The following is a 17,280-nucleotide window of genomic DNA, read 5'->3' on the forward strand; positions in this document are numbered from 1 at the left end:
ACATCCCTTGTAAGTTGTGTTTCTAAGAATTTTATTGTCTTTGTAGCAATTGTGAAACTATCATCAGAGTGAACAGGCAACCTACAGAATGGGAGAAAATTTTTGCAATCTATCCATCTAACAAAAGTTTAATATCCAGAATCTACAAGAAACTTAAACAAATTATAAGAAAAAAAAAATAACCCCATCGAAAAGTAGGCAAAGGATATGAACACTTTCTCAAAGAAGACATTTATGTGGCCAAGAAACATATGAATGAAAAAAGTTTATCATCACTGGTCATTAGAGAAATGCAAATCAAAACCATAATGAGATACCATCATATGCCAGTTAGAATGGCGATGATTAAAAAGTCAGGAAACAACAGATGCTGGCAAGGCTGTGAAGAAATAGGAACACTTTTACACTGTTGGTGGGAGTGTAGATTAGTTCAACCATTGTAGAAGACAGCGTAGCGATTCCTCAAGGATCTAGAACCAGAACTACCATTTGACCAGCAATCCCATTACTGGGTATATACCCAAAGGATTATAAATCATTCTACTATAAAGAGACATGCACATATATGTTTACTGCAGCACTATTTACAATAGTAAAGACTTGGAACCAACCCAAATGCTCATCAAGGATAGACTGGATAAAGAAAATGTGGCACATATACACCATGGAATACTGTGCAGCTATAAAAAAGAATGAGTTTGTGTCCTTTGTAGGGACATGGATGTAGCTGGAAACCATCATTCTCAGCAACTAACACAGGAACAGAAAACCAAACACTGCATGTTCTCACTCATAGGTGGGAGCTGAACAGTGAGACTATATGGACACAGGGAGGGGAACATCATACATTGGGGCCTGTAGGGGGTTGGGAGCCAAGGGAAGGGAGAGCATTAGGACAAATACCTAATGCATGCGGGGCTTAAAACCTAGATGATGGGTTGATAGGTACAGCAAACCACTATGACACATGTGTATCTATGTAACAAACCCACACATTCTGCACATGTATCCCAGAACTTAAAGTAAAATAAATAAAAAATAAATGACCAGATGCAGTGACTCGCACCTGTAATCCCAGCACTTTGGGAGGCCAAGGCGGGTGGTCACAAGGTCAGAAGATCAAGATCATCCTGGCCAACATGGTGAAACCCCGTCTGTAATAAAAATACAAAAATTAGTGCGTGGTGGCATGCATCTGTAGTCTCAGCTACTCACAAAATAACCAGCTAACATCATAATGACAGGATCAAATGTACACATAACAATATTAACCTCAAATGTAAATGGGTCAAATGCTCCAATTAAAAGACACAGACTGGCAAATTGGATAAAGAGTCAAGAACCGACCAGGCGCACTGGCTCAAGCCTGTAATCCCAGCACTTTGGGAGGCCGAGACGGGCGGATCACGAGGTCAGGAGATTGAGACCATCCTGGCTAACACAGTGAAACCCCGTCTCTACTAAAAAATACAAAAAACGAGCCGGACGAGGTGGCGGGCGCCTGTAGTCCCAGCTACTCGGGAGGCTGAGGCAGGAGAATGGCGTGAACCCGGGAGACGGAGCTTGCAGTGAGCTGAGATCTGGCCACTGCACTCCAGCCTGGGCGACAGAGCGAGACTCCGTCTCAAAAAAAAAAAAAAAAAAAAAAAAAAAAAAAAAAAAAAAAAAAAAAAAAAAAAAAGAGTCAAGAACCATCAGTGTGCTATATTCAGGAGACCCATCTCATGTGCAGAGACACACGTAGGCTCAAAATAAAGGGATGGAGGAAGATCTACCAAGCAAATGGAAAAAAAAAAAAAAAAAAAAAAACACGGTTGCAATCCTAGTCTCTGATAAAACAGACTTTAAACCAACAAAGATCAAAAGAGACAAAGAAGGCCATTACATAATGGTAAAGCAATCAATTCAACAAGAAGAGCTAACTATCCTGCATATATACGCACCCAATACAGGAGCACCCAGATTCATAAAGCAAGTCCTTAGAGACCTACAAAGAGACTTAGACTCCCACATAATAATAATGGGAGATTTTAACACTCCACTGTCAACATTAGACAGATCAACGAGACAGAAAGTTAACAAGGATATTCAGGAACTGAACTCAGCTCTGCACCAAGCAGACCTAATAGACATCTACAGAACTCTCCACCCCATCAACAGAATATACATTCTTCTCAGCATCACATTGCACTTATTATAAAATTGACCACACAGTTGGAAGTAAAGCACTCATCAGCAAATGTAAAAGAACAAAAATTATAACAAACTGTCTCTCAGACCACAGTGCAATCAAACTAGAACTCAGGATTAAGAAACTCACTCAAAACCACTCAACTACATGGAAACGGAACAACCTGCCCCTAAATGACTACTGGGTACATAACGAAATGAAGGCAGAAATAAAGACGTTCTTTGAAACCAGTGAGAACAAAGATACAACATACCAGAATCTCTGGGACATGTTTAAAGCAGTGTGTAGAGGGAAATTTATAGCACTAAATACCCACAAGAGAAAGCAGGAAAGATCTAAAATTGACACCCTAACATCACAATTAAAAGAACTAGAGAAGCAAGAGCAAACACATTCAAAAGCCAGCAGAAGGCAAGAAATAACTAAGATCAGAGCAGAACTGAAGGAGATAGATACATAAAAAAACCCTTAAAAAAAAAAATCAGTGAAACAAGCAGCTGGTTTTAAAAGATCAACAAAATTGATAGATCGTTAACAAGACTAGTAAAGAAGAAAAGAGAGAAGAATCAAATACACGTAATAAAAAATGATAAAGGGGATATCGCCACCAATCCCACAGAAATACAAACTACCATCAGAGAATACTATAAACACCTCTACGTAAATAAACTAGAAAATCTAGAAGAAATGGATAAATTCCTGAACACATACACCCTCCCAAGACTAAACCAGGAAGAAGTTGAATCCCCGAATAGACCAATCACAGGCTCTGAAATTGAGGCAATAATTAATAGCCTACCAACCAAAAAAAGTCCAGGGACAGACAGGTTCACAGCTGAATTCTACCAGAGATACAAAGAGGAGCTGGTACCATTCCTTATGAAACCATTCCAATCAATAGAAAAAGAGAGAATCCTCCCTAACTCACTTTATGAGGCCAGAATCATCCTGATACCAAAGCCTGGCAGAGACACAACAAAAAAAGAGAATTTTAGACCGATATCCCTGATGAACATTGATGCCAAAATCCTCAATAAAATACTGGCAAACAAAATCCAGCATCACATCAAAAAGCTTATCCACCACGATCAAGTGGGCTTCATCCCTGGGATGCAAGGCTGGTTCAACATATGCAAATCAATAAAGCAGTCCATCATATAAACAGAACCAAAGACAAAAACCACATAATTATCTCAATAGATGCAGAAAGGCCTTCAACAAAATTCAACAGCCCTTCATGCTAAAAACTCTCAGTAAACTAGGTATTGATGGGACATACCTCAAAATAATAAGAGCTATTTATGACAAACCCACACCCAATATCATACTGAATGGGCAAAAATTGGAAGCATTCCCTTTGAAAACTGGCACAAGACAGGGATGCCCTCTCTCATTACTCCTATTCAACATAGTGTTGGAAATCCTGGCCAGGGCAATCAGGCAGGAGAAAGAAATAAAGGGTATTCAACTAGGAAAACAGGAAGTCAAATTGTCCCTGTTTGCAGACGACATGACTGTATATTTAGAAAACCCTATCGTCTCAGCCCAAAATCTCCTTAAGCTGATAAGAAACTTCAGCAAAGTCTCAGGATACAAAATCAATGTGCAAAAATCACAAGCATTCCTATACACCAGTAACAGACAAACAGAGAGCCAAATCATGAATGAACTCCCATTCACAATTTCTTCAAAGAGAATAAAATACCTAGGAATCCAACTTATAAGGTATGTGAAGGACCTCTTCAAGGAGAACTACAAGCCACTGCTCAAGGAAATAAAAGAGGACACAAACAAATGGAAGAACATTCCATGCTCATGGATAGGAAGAATCAATATCATGAAAATGGCCATACTGCCCAAGGTAATTTATAGATTCAATGCCATCCCCATCAAGCTACCAATGACTTTCTTCACAGAATTGGAAAAAACTATTTTTAAGTTTATATGGTACCAAAAAGAGCCCACATTGCCAAGACAATCCTAAGCCAAAAGAACAAAGCTGGAGGCACCACGCTACCTGACTTCAAACTATACTACAAGGCTACAATAACCAAAATAGCATGGTACTGGTACCAAAACAGATATATAGACCAATGGAACAGAACAGAGCCCTCAGAAATAATACCACACATCTACAACCAACTGATCTTTGACAAACCTGACAAAAACAAGAAATGGATAAAAGATTCCCTGTTTAATAAATGGTGCTGGGAAAACTAGCTAGCCATATATAGAAAGCTAAAACTGGATCCCTTCCTTACACATTATACAAAAATTAATTCAAGATGGATTAAAGACTTAAATGTTAGACCTAAAACCATAAAAACCCTAGAAGAAAACCTAGGTAATACCATTCAGGGCATAGGCATGGGCAAGGACTTCATGACTAAAACACCAAAAGCAATGGCAACAAAAGCCAAAATTGACAAATGGGATCTAATTAAACTAAAGAGCTTCTGCAGAGCAAAAGAAACTACCATCAGAGTGAACAGGCAACCTACAGAATGGGAGAAAATTTTTAAAATCTACCCATCTGGCAAAGGGCTAATATGCAGAATCTACAAAGAACTTAAATTTACAAGAAAAAATCTAACAACTTCAAAAAAAATGGGTGAAGTGTATGAACAGACACTTCTCAAAAGAAGACATTTATGCAGCCAACAGACACATGAAAAAATGCTCATCATCACTGGTCATCAGATAAATGCAAATCAAAACCACAATGAGATACCATCTCATACCAGTTAGAATGGCCTTCATTAAAAAGTCAGGAAACAACAAGTGCTGGAGAGGATGTGGAGAAATAGGAACACTTTTACACTGTTGGTGGGACTGTAAACTAGTTCAACCATTGTGGAAGACAGTGTGGTGATTCCTCAAGGATCTAGAACTAGAAATACCATTTGACCCAGCCATCCGATTACTGAGTATATACCCAAAGGATTATAAACCATGCTGCTATAAAGACACATGCACACGTATGTTTATTGTGGCACTATTCACAATAGCAAAGACTTGGAACCAACCCAAATGTCCATCAATGATAGACTGGATTAAGAAAATGTGGCACATATACGTCATGGAATACTATGCAGCCATAAAAAAGGATGAGTTCATGTCCTTTGTAGGGACATGGATGAAGCTAGAAACCATCATTCTGATCAAACTATCTCAAGGACAGAAAACCGAACACCGCATGTTCTCACTCATAGGTGGGAACTGAACAATGAGAACACTTGGACATGGGGTGGGAAACATCATACACTTGGGCCTGTGGTGTGGTGGGGGAATGGGGGACGGATAGCATTAGGAGATATACCTAATGTAAATGAGGAGTTAATGGGTGCAGCACACCAGCGGGGAACATGTATACATATGTAACAAACCTGCACGTTGTGCATGTGTACCCTAGAACTTAAAGTATAATTGAAAAAAAAAAAAAAAGAAAGAAATCATTGTCCTTTACCTTTTCACTGCAACTTGCTCCTCTTAATTAATTGAGATGTGATTGTAGAATATAGAGTTGTATTAACTCAGCAAACCATTTTTTTCTAGATCTCAGGGTTCTGGTTAACCCTTGGCCGGTGAATTACAGTTAAACATGGCAGATTGGACACATCTCTGCTCATTCCTGAAATTCCACTAAGAAGGCTGTTAAGTAATAAAACTGGTAAAGACATACATGTTCAAACATTACGGTAGAAGATACAAAAGGTGAAAAGTAATATCAGCCATATTTTGGAAGATGGAAAGCAGATGGACAAGTGGTATCAGATTCAACAGTGCAGAAAAAGACAACCCTAATCTTGCAAAGGGAGAAGTCAATAAGATGCACATGAATTCAATTTCCAGAAAACTTGGAGAATTGGAGGCATCATTAACCATTGAAGGACAGAGGGAGATTCAATCATTCTTTTCCTGCAGCTCCTAAATCCAAAATTTTTGAAACCCAAAAAATTTTATAAAACTTATTTGGCAGCAAAATTTTACTTTATCCAGACAAATTTGCTGTCAAAATGTGAACTAAAATATGTAAAGCTAATTCATAGTCTTGATTTACCCCTCTTAGTATAAATATTCATGCTCCTGTGCAGGAAATTCAATGTGTTTGATTAAGGAGGCTCCTACACGTCCCACTAGGTAATACAGTTGACCCTTGAACAATATGGGTTTGAACTGTGCAGGTCCAATTATATGTAGATTTTTTTCAGTAAGTATCTTGGAAAGTTCTTTGGAGATTTGTGACAATCTGAAGACTCACAGATGAACTCCCATTACCTAGAAATATCAAAAATTAATAAAAAGTTATATATCTCATGAATGCATAAAACATATGAGTCTATTTTGTGATTTACTACCATAAAGTATACACAAATCTATTATACAGAGTTAAAATTTATCAAAACTTACACACATGCTTACAGACTGTACAGGGTTCCATTTGCAGTCAAGAGAAATGTAAACAAACATAAAGTTGCAGTATTAAACCATAGCTGAATAAAATTAACTGTAGTAATGCTGTAGTGCTGTAATAATTTCATAGTCACCTCCTGTTGCTATTGCAGTGAGCTCAAGTGTTGCAAGTGTCTGCTTAGAACGCCATGTGATGCTAATTATCTCTGTGTGAGCAGTTCATCTCTCCAGTAAATTGCTTATCACAGTAAAAAGTAATCTCTCATGGTTCTTGAGTATTTCTTACTGTGTTTAATGCAATACCGTAAACCTTGAACTGCACCATGAGATCCATTCAGAGTGCCACTAGTGATGCTGGAGGTGCTCCCAAGAAGCAGAGAAAGGCATGACATTACAAGAAAAAGTTGAATTGCTTGATATATACCATGGATTGAGGTTTGCAGCTTCAGTTGTCACCCCTGCCCTCCATTTCAGACAGATGATTAATCTTCTAAGTAGGCAATATAAACTTATAGTCTCGATAAATACAGTAAAGTACTATAAATATATTTTCTCTTCCTTATGATTTTCTTAACATTTTCAAGATGGACTAGAGACTTAAATGTTAGACCTAATACCATAAAAACCCTAGAAGAAAACCTAGGTAGTACCATTCAGGACATAGGCATGGGCAAGGACTTCATGTCTAAAACACCAAAAGCAATGGCAGCAAAAGCCAAAATTGACAAATGGGATCTAATTAAACTAAAGAGCTTCTGCACAGCAAAAGAAACTACCATCAGAGTGAACAGGCAACCTACAGAATGGGAGAAAATTTTTACAATCTACTCATCTGACAAAGGGCTAATATCCAGAATCTACAAAGAACTCAAACAAATTTACAAGAAAAAAACAAATAACCCCATCAAAAAGTGGGCAAAGGATATGAACAGACATTTCTCAAAAGAAGACATTCATACAGCCAACAGACACATGAAAAAATGCTCATCATCACTGGCCATCAGAGAAATGCAAATCAAAACCACAATGAGATACCATCTCACACCAGTTAGAATGGCAATCATTAAAAAGTCAGGCAACAACAGGTGCTGGAGAGGATGTGGAGAAATAGGAACACTTTTACACTGTTGGTGGGATTGTAAACTAGTTCAACCATTATGGAAAACAGTGTGGCGATTCCTCAAGGATCTAGAACTAGATGTACCATATGACCCAGCCATCCCACTACTGGGTATATACCCAAAGGATTATAAATCATGCTGCTATAAAGACACATGCACACGTATGTTTATTGTGGCACTATTCACAATAGCAAAGACTTGGAATCAACCCAAATGTCCATCAGTGACAGACTGGATTAAGAAAATGTGGCACATATACACCATGGAATACTATGCAGCCATAAAAAAGGATGAGTTTGCGTTCTTTGTAGGGACATGGATGCAGCTGGAAACCATCATTCTTAGCAAACTATCACAAGAACAGAAAACCAAACACCGCATGTTCTCACTCATAGGTGGGAACTGAACAATGAGATCACTTGGACTCAGGAAGGGGAACATCACACACCAGGGCCTATCATGGGGAGGGGGGAGAGGGGAGGGATTGCATTGGGAGTTATACCTGATATAAATGACGAATTGATGGGTGCTGACGATTTGATGGGTGCAGCACACCAACATGGCACAAGTATACATATGTAACAAACCTGCACGTTATGCACATGTACCCTAGAACTTAAAGTATAATAAAATAAAAAATAAAAAAAAGAATACCATAATAACATGCAAAATAGGCATTAATTGACTGTGTTATCAGTAAGGCTTCTGGTCAACAATAGGGTTTTGGGGGAGTCAGAGTTATGTGGTAGATTTTCTGGTGCTTAGGTTTCAGCACCCCAACTCATGTATTGTTCAAAGACCAAATTTATATCCGTTCTGCACCATATTACTTTCTAAAATCTAAAAAAATCTGAATCTTCAAACATGTCTGGCTCAAAGAGTTTCAGATAAGCGATTATGGAACTATGCAATGCACAATTTCTAGTCCAAGATTTCTCCTCTACTGCTCAGCCTCCCAACAGGGGGTGAGGCTTATTCTTTGGTGGAATTGAACCTGAGAGGTCATAATCTCTGTGAGCCCTTGCATACCAATGGCTAATATAATGTATGGTACCATTCTAAAACAGGAGAATTAAGTGAAAGTTTACAGAGTGAAGAGTGAAGAACCCTGTCAATCCAAGTTCCCCTATTTGGTTCATAGAAAAGAGCAGCTGGATTTATGCTCTCTGGGCAGAATATTGCAGATTAGAGGAATTTTCCCTGAGTTGACCCAAAATAAAAGACCTATACAGTTGACACTTGAGGGTTCCTATGCAAAACACTGGGAATGCTGTCTATTTGCCCTATAGAGATGTCTCAGCCAAGAATAAATCAGAATGAATCAACCTTAAATCACACTGAATAGAAGTCAAGGATCGTTAGACCTTTGAGAACATGAAATACGAGATAAAATAAATGAGAAGAAGAACTCTGAGTAAAAAATTTCCCCAAAGCTGTAGTTAATATTCTCAGAAAGGAACAATTATATCCATGAAATGAGAACAGAAATTTTATTTTTAAAAATCTTCAGAAAATAAATAACATAAGATGATTAAGAGTATATAATACTTGTATTCATTTGAAGTATTAGAAATTAAAACTGGAGGAAACAACTGTCAAAAACAGAACAAAAAGGTAATTCCTGGAAAATAAGGAAGAAGTACCATATTAGCCTGTTCTCACACTTCTTTACAGAAATTACTGAGACTGGGTAACTTATAAATAAAAGGGGTTTAATTGGCTCATGGTTCTGCAGGCTGTACAGGAAGCATGGCAGGATCTGCTTCTTGGGGAGGTCTCAGGAAACTTACAATCATGGCAGAAGGTGAAGCAAAGCAGGCACGTCTTACATGGCTGAGACAGGAGAAAGAGAGGGCAGGGGAGGTGCTACACACTTTTAAACAACCAGATCTCACAATAGCTTACTAACTACCATGAGAACAGCACCAAAGGGATGGTGTTAAACATTCATGAAGGATATACCCCCATCATACAATTGCCTCCCAACAGGCCTCACCTCCAACATTGGGGATTTCAATTGAACATGGGATGTGGTAGAGACACAGACCCAAACCATATCAAGTACCTGCACCAAGGCATACATTAGTGAGGTTTCAGAACATCATGGATTGTTTTTAAACCTCAGCAACTCCCAAGGATAACAAACATACTGCATGGAAAAAATCAGAAATCAAAAAGGCATACCACTAGGCACTAGAAGATAACTGGCAAGTCTTCAAAATTCTCAGGAAAAACTAATTTCGAACTAGACTTTTATATCCATCTAATATATTAATTAGAAAAATAGTATATAGACATACAATCTTTTAAGACTATTACCTTTCAAATATCAGAGTAAGTTCCTTGGAGAACATACTTCAAGAAAAAATCAAAGAAACAAGAGTGTCCATTTCTTTAAAAGGCAGTTAGAATTTCAAAGACAATATGTCTTATAGTAATATATTATCCTAAGAACAATCTTAGAAAATATTTGCTCCAAATTGGTGCCTTAGACTTCATAGTGTGCTTAACCACGTTGAAAGAGCTATGGAAAACTAAGTAAATAAAAAACAAAGCAATTATTACCTTCAACAAAAACAAAAAGTTATATAAGAAAGAAATTGTGATAATCATAGTAGACCATATGGCTTAGCCATTGGTCTAGCCATTATGTATGATAAATTTGTAAACATCAAATATTGATTAGCAAAAATGATTATCTATACTAGACAGATGGGGAAAAGGAATTATGGGAGTGAGTATAAGGGATTACGATTCAGTATGAGAAAGTGAAATGCTCATTTTTCAGAGTGGAGAGTCAAAAAATAGTACATAAAATTTCAAAATTAAGAACTAGTCTTATGTGTTTGAAACTTAAAAATGAGGTAAATATTACAATAAATGGTTAAAAGAGTTGAAAGCTGCTATCTTTGTTACAGAGATACTGGGGTTGTTCTGCTTGAACAGGAGACTGGTATTTTTCATTATAAATCACTGATTTTTATAAGGTGTTAATTTGATATAAACAAAAATCAAATTTTTAATGAAAAGAGCCTAGTGATTATTTTAGCAAACAAATAAGATTACTATAATTATAATTTCTCACTTGTACAAATTTAATATTTTCCTTCATCTCCCTTTCCATCTGAACTGCTTTTTTTGCCAGATTAATCTTTCCACAGAGCAGCTCAAATCATGTTGTTTTGCTTAAAAACTTTTAAGTGGCTAAACTCATTAATTTGGCATTGGAGATCTTCACAACTTATTTTCCATCTATTTTTCCTTCCATTAATCAACAGATATTTGTGGAGCAATTGCTGCATGTTTTGTTGGACGCAAAGAGGATATAATGATGAAAAAGGCAGACATAATTCAGGTGTTCAAGGCACTTTAACATCCTGTTTTCCTAGGCCTTTGTTCTAATACTTTTGGCTTGTCTTCTGCTTCACCTTCAAGTATGCATGTACAAGCTCTGGTTATATTTCAGGGCAGAATACAAATGCTACGTCCTTCACAAAGTCCCCAAGTGGAAGTTCATTTTTCTATTCCAAATGTCCTTTGAACTTTAGCCTCGTGGCTTTTATGCATTTTCTCACTATTACAGCAACTCACAAATGTGTTATCATCCGAACTAGAACTTGGGTTCCTTGAGAAGGGGGATCCTGAAAGATTCATTTTTATATACCCTACGGTTCCCCTGCACATGGTAGATACTTAATAAAGTATTATCTGGATCATCCATTTGGCATTTGGATAGTTTTACCTACAACATTGGAACACCATTTTAATAGTGGCTTATATACTAAGACATTTACTTTGTATTCTTTGTTAAATGTTTCATTTTAGAATAGTTTTAGGTTTACAGAAAAATTACAAAGATACTACAGAAAGCTCCCATGTACCTGACACGCAGCTTTCCCTATTAACACTGCACATTTGGCACAATTAATTAATTAATATTTAATTAGTATCCACAATTTGTATGGATTTCCTTAATTTTTACTTAATGCTCTTTTTTCTGTTCCTGGATCCCATCCAGATACTACATTTCATTTAGTTGTCAAGTCTTCTTAGACTCCTCTTGGCTGTGACAGTTTCTCAGACTTTTCTTGTTTTTGATGACAGTATTACTTTTCTCTTGCTGTAGTAAAATATTACCACAAACTCAGTGGCTTAAAATAATCTAAATTTATTATCTCCCAGTTCTGTAGACCATAAGTCTAATACAGGTCTAACTGGGCTGAAATCAATGTGTCAAGTGGGCTTGGTCCTTTCTGGAGGCTCTAGGGAAGAGTCTATTTCCTTGTCCTTTCCAGCACCTAGGGACCATTCACATTCCTACCACAATGACCTTTGATAGTTTGGAGTAGTATTGTTCAGGTATTTTATTGAATGTCTCTCAATAGGTGTGCCTGGTATTAATATTTTTCTCATGATTAGACTTGGGTATGGTTGGGTTGGAGGGGGGAAACATCACAGAGGTAATGTAACACTCTCATCATCAATCAAATGTACATGATTTATCAGCATGACTTACCACTATTGCTGTGAGCCCTGACCACTTGGCTAAGACAACATTAGCCAGATGTAGTAGACAGAATACTAGCCCCTGCTCCCGGCAAATGTTTCTATGCCCTAATCACTGGAATCTGTGAATAAGTCAGGTTACATGACAAAAGGAAATTAAGATTACTAATGGAATTAAGCTTTCCAATCAATGGACCTTCTGATAGGAAAGCTATCCCAAATTACCTGGGTAGGCCCAATGCAATCAAAAGGAAGAAGAAAGAGTCAGAGGAAAAGAAGAAAGCAGATGAAGGAAGCAGGTCCAAGTGATGTAATGTGAGAAGAACTGGACCTGTTGTTTTATGACTTTAAAGATAGAGAAAGGGGACCTTGAGCCAAGGAATGTGGGCAGCCTCTAGAAGCTGGAGAAGGCAAGGAAACTGATTCTTTCCTGGAGCCCACCAAAAAGAATGCAGCCCTGTCCACATCCCTGCTAAGAACTTGATGTTAGTCCAGTGTTAAAACCCCAAAACTATAAGGTAATAAAGTTCCATTGTTTTACATCACTAACTTTGTGAGCACTTGTTACACCAATAGAAAACTAATACATTGGGCTTTTCCACTGAGAAGTTACTCTCTTCTACCTCTTTCCATACTCTACTCTTTGGAAAGAGGCTACTGTGTGCACCATCCATACTTAAGGAGTAGGAGTTGTTCTCTACTTCCTTGGGGCTGGAGCAGCTACATAAATTCTTTGAAATTCTTCTGCAGAAGAAATTTGGTTATCTTCCCCCATTTGTTTACCTATTTAGTCATTTACATCAGTATGGGCTTATGGATATAGATGAATATTTAGGATTATAACCCAATATTATCTCATTTGTTTTATTGTTCCAATTTTTTTTCAGTTTTAGCTATTGACAGTTTTTTCAGTTGGCTTCTGTGTCTCTTTGACATACCTCTACCATTGTAGGGTTTTTTGAGCATTTCCTTATTTTCTGGCACTATAGTATGGTCCATACTTGTAAAGTCTGATGGTGGAATATGCAGGTTAGTTCAGTAGCTCCAGGGTATTATCAGAATATGGCTCTTCCCTTTTGCTCTGCTATCCACAAAGTGCCAATAATGTATCCTTTTATGATCACGTGTTGTCTCCAGAACTCCAAGCATTACAGTATCATTCCAAAGTCTTCCCAAGCAGGAATAGGGCAGGACCAAAAGAGCTTCTTTCTTTTGTGCCTCTCTCATAGGGATGCTAAATCCTTCTGAAAAGCTTCCATTTGATCTCCACTTATATTCCCTTGGCCAAAACTGGGTCACATGACCATTCCTGGCCCAGTTACTAGCAAAAAGATCTCCATGACTGGTTTTAACTGATCACGTCCACTGGGGCTGGATACAATATCTAACCCTTGCCACCAAAAATAAACAAGTTGGAATTTGCTTGCAAAAATGAGGGAAGGAATGTAGTTTGTTCTTCAGTGGGCAAAAACTCTGCATTTGACTAACAGATAATCTGTTTCATCTTGCTTTATTTTTAATATGAAATGAATTTGAAAGACATAGCAGAAACACTGCACTGATTCATTAATCATCACATTTTAAAATACATTTCTCATGGTCTTGACAAGTATTGACAGCTGAAAAGACAAAAGCGTACTTTTCACATTGAAACAAAAAAATTTTTTTTTTAAGTTAGAAGCCTTAAAGGGAAAGTTACATATTTCAGGGCTTTGCAATACATATCCCAATTAGGATTCTCAAAAATCAGATTTACAAGGTGACTTATCTGTTTTTGTTTTGTTTTTGATGTATCAACTTATCTAGGCTACAGTGTCCAGTTATTCGATCAAACACCATCCTAGGTGTTGCCATGAAGGAACCTTGCATCTGTAATTAAAGCTCCTAACCAGTTGACTTTGAGTGTGGTAGATTATCCATGGTAATCTAAATGGGCATGATTGAATGAGCTAGAAAAACTTAAAAGCAAGGCTGATGTTTCAGAGAAAAAGAAATTCTGCCTATGGAGAGTAGCTCCCACTCACACCCCATATGTTGGAGCTTACCCATGAGCTTCCTTTCCTTATTGCCTGCCCAGTGGATTTCAGACTCACTTAACCAGCTCCCACAGTCCAGTAAGTCAATTCCTTGTAATAAATCTCTCTTCCTCCCTTCCTTACTCCCTCCCTTTCTTTTCCTCCACTCCATCTAGCTTTCTAGCTATCTACGACCTATCTATCATCCATCTATCTGTCTATCTATCCATTCTACTAGTTCTGCTTCTCAGGCTGAACACTGACTGAAACACTTAGAGATGAACTACTTCAGACAAGATCATATTCTGGTTCTGTATTCGAGTAACATTCCTTCTTCACCCCAATATTTCTAAAACGCTTTTTCTCTGAAAATTGCAGTAACTCATATAGATAAAGAATTAGCAGTTTTACTGTGACCCATTCAGTGTTCAGTGTACTCTACCTAAGACACATCCTCCACAAGAAAATTTCTTCCAAGCTTGGCTAAATTAGAAGGGAGGATTTGAGGAAAGGTTGATATGAGGAAAAACTAGGGCAGAGTGCAGAAGGTGAGGACACATTCACAAGATGAAAAATAATACATGTTGACTTTTCAACAAAGTAAATATGTCAGAAACATCTGCTGGTCTTTGGTGTTTTGAGTACTCCACAGGCTTGTTGACACAATGCTAGAAGTAAACAGGAATCCAAAGCTGACTGATTCTAACTCTGGCCTTTCAACAGGGGCCAAATAGCAGTGCTTGCTTTTATTTGTTTGAAAACAACTCCTCTAGCTTCCTTAGTTGTGATGATACGCCAACCCTTCTTCTTTCCGGGACACTTATTCAGATTTATTGCTTATCTTAAGAGTAATTCATGAACCACAGAAATTATTCTTTCCTATGAATCCATCTCAGGCAGTATCTTCAGATGAAAATCTCTGGTTCTTTGTATCTTACTGTAATCAGAGTAGCAGAGGGTTTGAAGATAGAATACCTAGATTTGAGACCTGTCAAATCTTGTATCAGAACACTCTATAGCCCTTTCCTCTTTATTTTTCACCATAATACTTACTACCTTCTTGCACTTAATATATCTATTCATCTCATTGGTTGTCTATCTCCCCTACTAGAATACAAACTCCAAGAGGGCTAGGATTTTCTTCCATGAAATCATTGCCATATCCCAGTATTCAGTGCATTTCCTAAACATAGTAGATGCTAACTATTGAACCAACAAACCTCACTCTGTTACTCTATTTGTAATGTGGACATAATAATATAATCTAATTTACTACATTAGTATGAGGGGGAAGATATTAATGCATGTGGCACTCTGGGATATCTCAGTCAGCCTGAACTCAAACTTTCTATAAGGATTTCAACATCTGCTTCTTTCCAAACAGAGTCTATGGAAGACAGAAAAACATGGAGCAGAAATAAAGCATTAATTAATTTTAGCCTTTCTCAGAATTTACTATTCTGCTATCTGTAATTTTTTAATTCTTTATCTACAACATTGTCGTGGGCTGTAATTCATTGAGAAGTTTGTTTATTTGCTTCAACCTATCCCACACTAAGTAGGGATTTAGGAAAAGCCTCTTCTGCTTACCATTTAGTCAAGTCAGTCAGCCAGTCAACAAATAGGATAATTGCTGCCTGGCTTGATGCTGGAAGTGCTGAAGTATTCATGATGAATAACATATTTGTTCCAGTAACTAATAATAATATCAAGCAAATTTTCTTCAGACATAACCCAAATACCTTAGGTTACACTTGGGGCAGTTTATATCTCTTATTCTTTCTTTAGTGGAAATGAAAAAAAAAAAAAAAAAAAAAAAAAAAAGATAATCCCCCCCTTGCAGTAACATACTGAACATAGCTTGCAAATAAACTAATTTGAATATTCAGATTTTAACCCTGAGACCAAAAAACAGAAATTTGCAAGGCTTCGTTCTCTAGTACCCCATAATTGAGAATGAATGATCCAATGTTAAATAAAATATATTCGTATATTTCGTATATTAAGTTCACAGGAACGTAAACAAGAATGTTAACAGTGCTTCTCTCTGGGTCATGGGTGATGTTTGTCGTTGTTGATATCTTTATTTTTTTTTCTGCAGTGAGCATGCATTATTCGTATGCTAATAATAAAAAGAAAAAAGTATTTTTTCTTTAAAATTGCATTTTAGATGTTGGGGTAATAGAAATTTTCCAACTGTCTGCAAAGTCTTATTACCATTAAATAAGTAGAATAAGGGGGAAAGGTGAAAAACAAAACAGGAGTTTAACACTTGAAAATAGGTAACCACAAGTCATATAAGAAATGTGCAGTCAAAAGTTCAATAAACAAATGGTTTTGGCAGCACAGTTAAACCATTTATAAGCAACTTCTCTTGGCCCTTCTGATATTTTCCCGTAAACACTAGGATATCACTGTGGTTACGGACTGCCAGGCTATTGGCAGGGGACAAAACACAAAGCACATTTTTTACTAATACTATTTTATTTTAAAATGCAATTGATCTTAAGTTACCTCCACAATTGCAAATTGGGGGCTTTTCAAGTGATTTATAGGGAAAAACTGTGAAGTTTATCTTTGAAATGAAATGAAATAATACCTGCACTTCCTACTTTGGGGAAATTTTATGTTAAATCATGCCGAAAGGCAGAGATGACAAAACATTGAGAAATATTTAAAGATTTCATTTCTCTTCCTGATAATGACAAGGTTCATTTTGTGCTCTCAGAGGGGAAATCAAATCTGATTTACCGTCAACTACCTCAGTGCCATGATCCACATTTCATATTCTTTAAGCAGCCTCAGCATAGCAGCGACATTACTGTCCTTTCACAATGTGGCTGATCAACTGCCAAAGGCCTGACAAATCATCAAATGCTTTCATTTAAAACTACCTGTTTCTTTATCATGATAAAGCATGATGCGTAGCATGTGGCAAACTATCATAATTTTATGGGCAAAAGGAAGCTTGATTTACACAATCTTTCTTTGAAAGGGAAAATAGTAGCAGTGAAAGGGACAGACTACATCTAGA

At 37.2% G+C, this 17,280-nt stretch overlaps 1 long non-coding RNA gene across 1 annotated transcript in view; it reads left to right on the forward strand.

Annotated features, from left to right (window-relative positions):
• The window catches only part of LOC104674897, a 125,139-nt gene that overhangs the window by 47,730 nt on the left and 60,129 nt on the right, over positions 1-17,280 (forward strand). The window contains exon 2 of the long non-coding RNA XR_749698.2: positions 6,757-6,858. This is a non-coding gene — a long non-coding RNA (uncharacterized LOC104674897). The remainder of the gene's footprint in view (positions 1-6,756; positions 6,859-17,280) is intronic.

Source organism: Rhinopithecus roxellana, chromosome 2 (genome assembly GCF_007565055.1).
Source record: "Rhinopithecus roxellana isolate Shanxi Qingling chromosome 2, ASM756505v1, whole genome shotgun sequence".
NCBI classification, from domain to species: Eukaryota; Metazoa; Chordata; class Mammalia; order Primates; family Cercopithecidae; genus Rhinopithecus; species Rhinopithecus roxellana.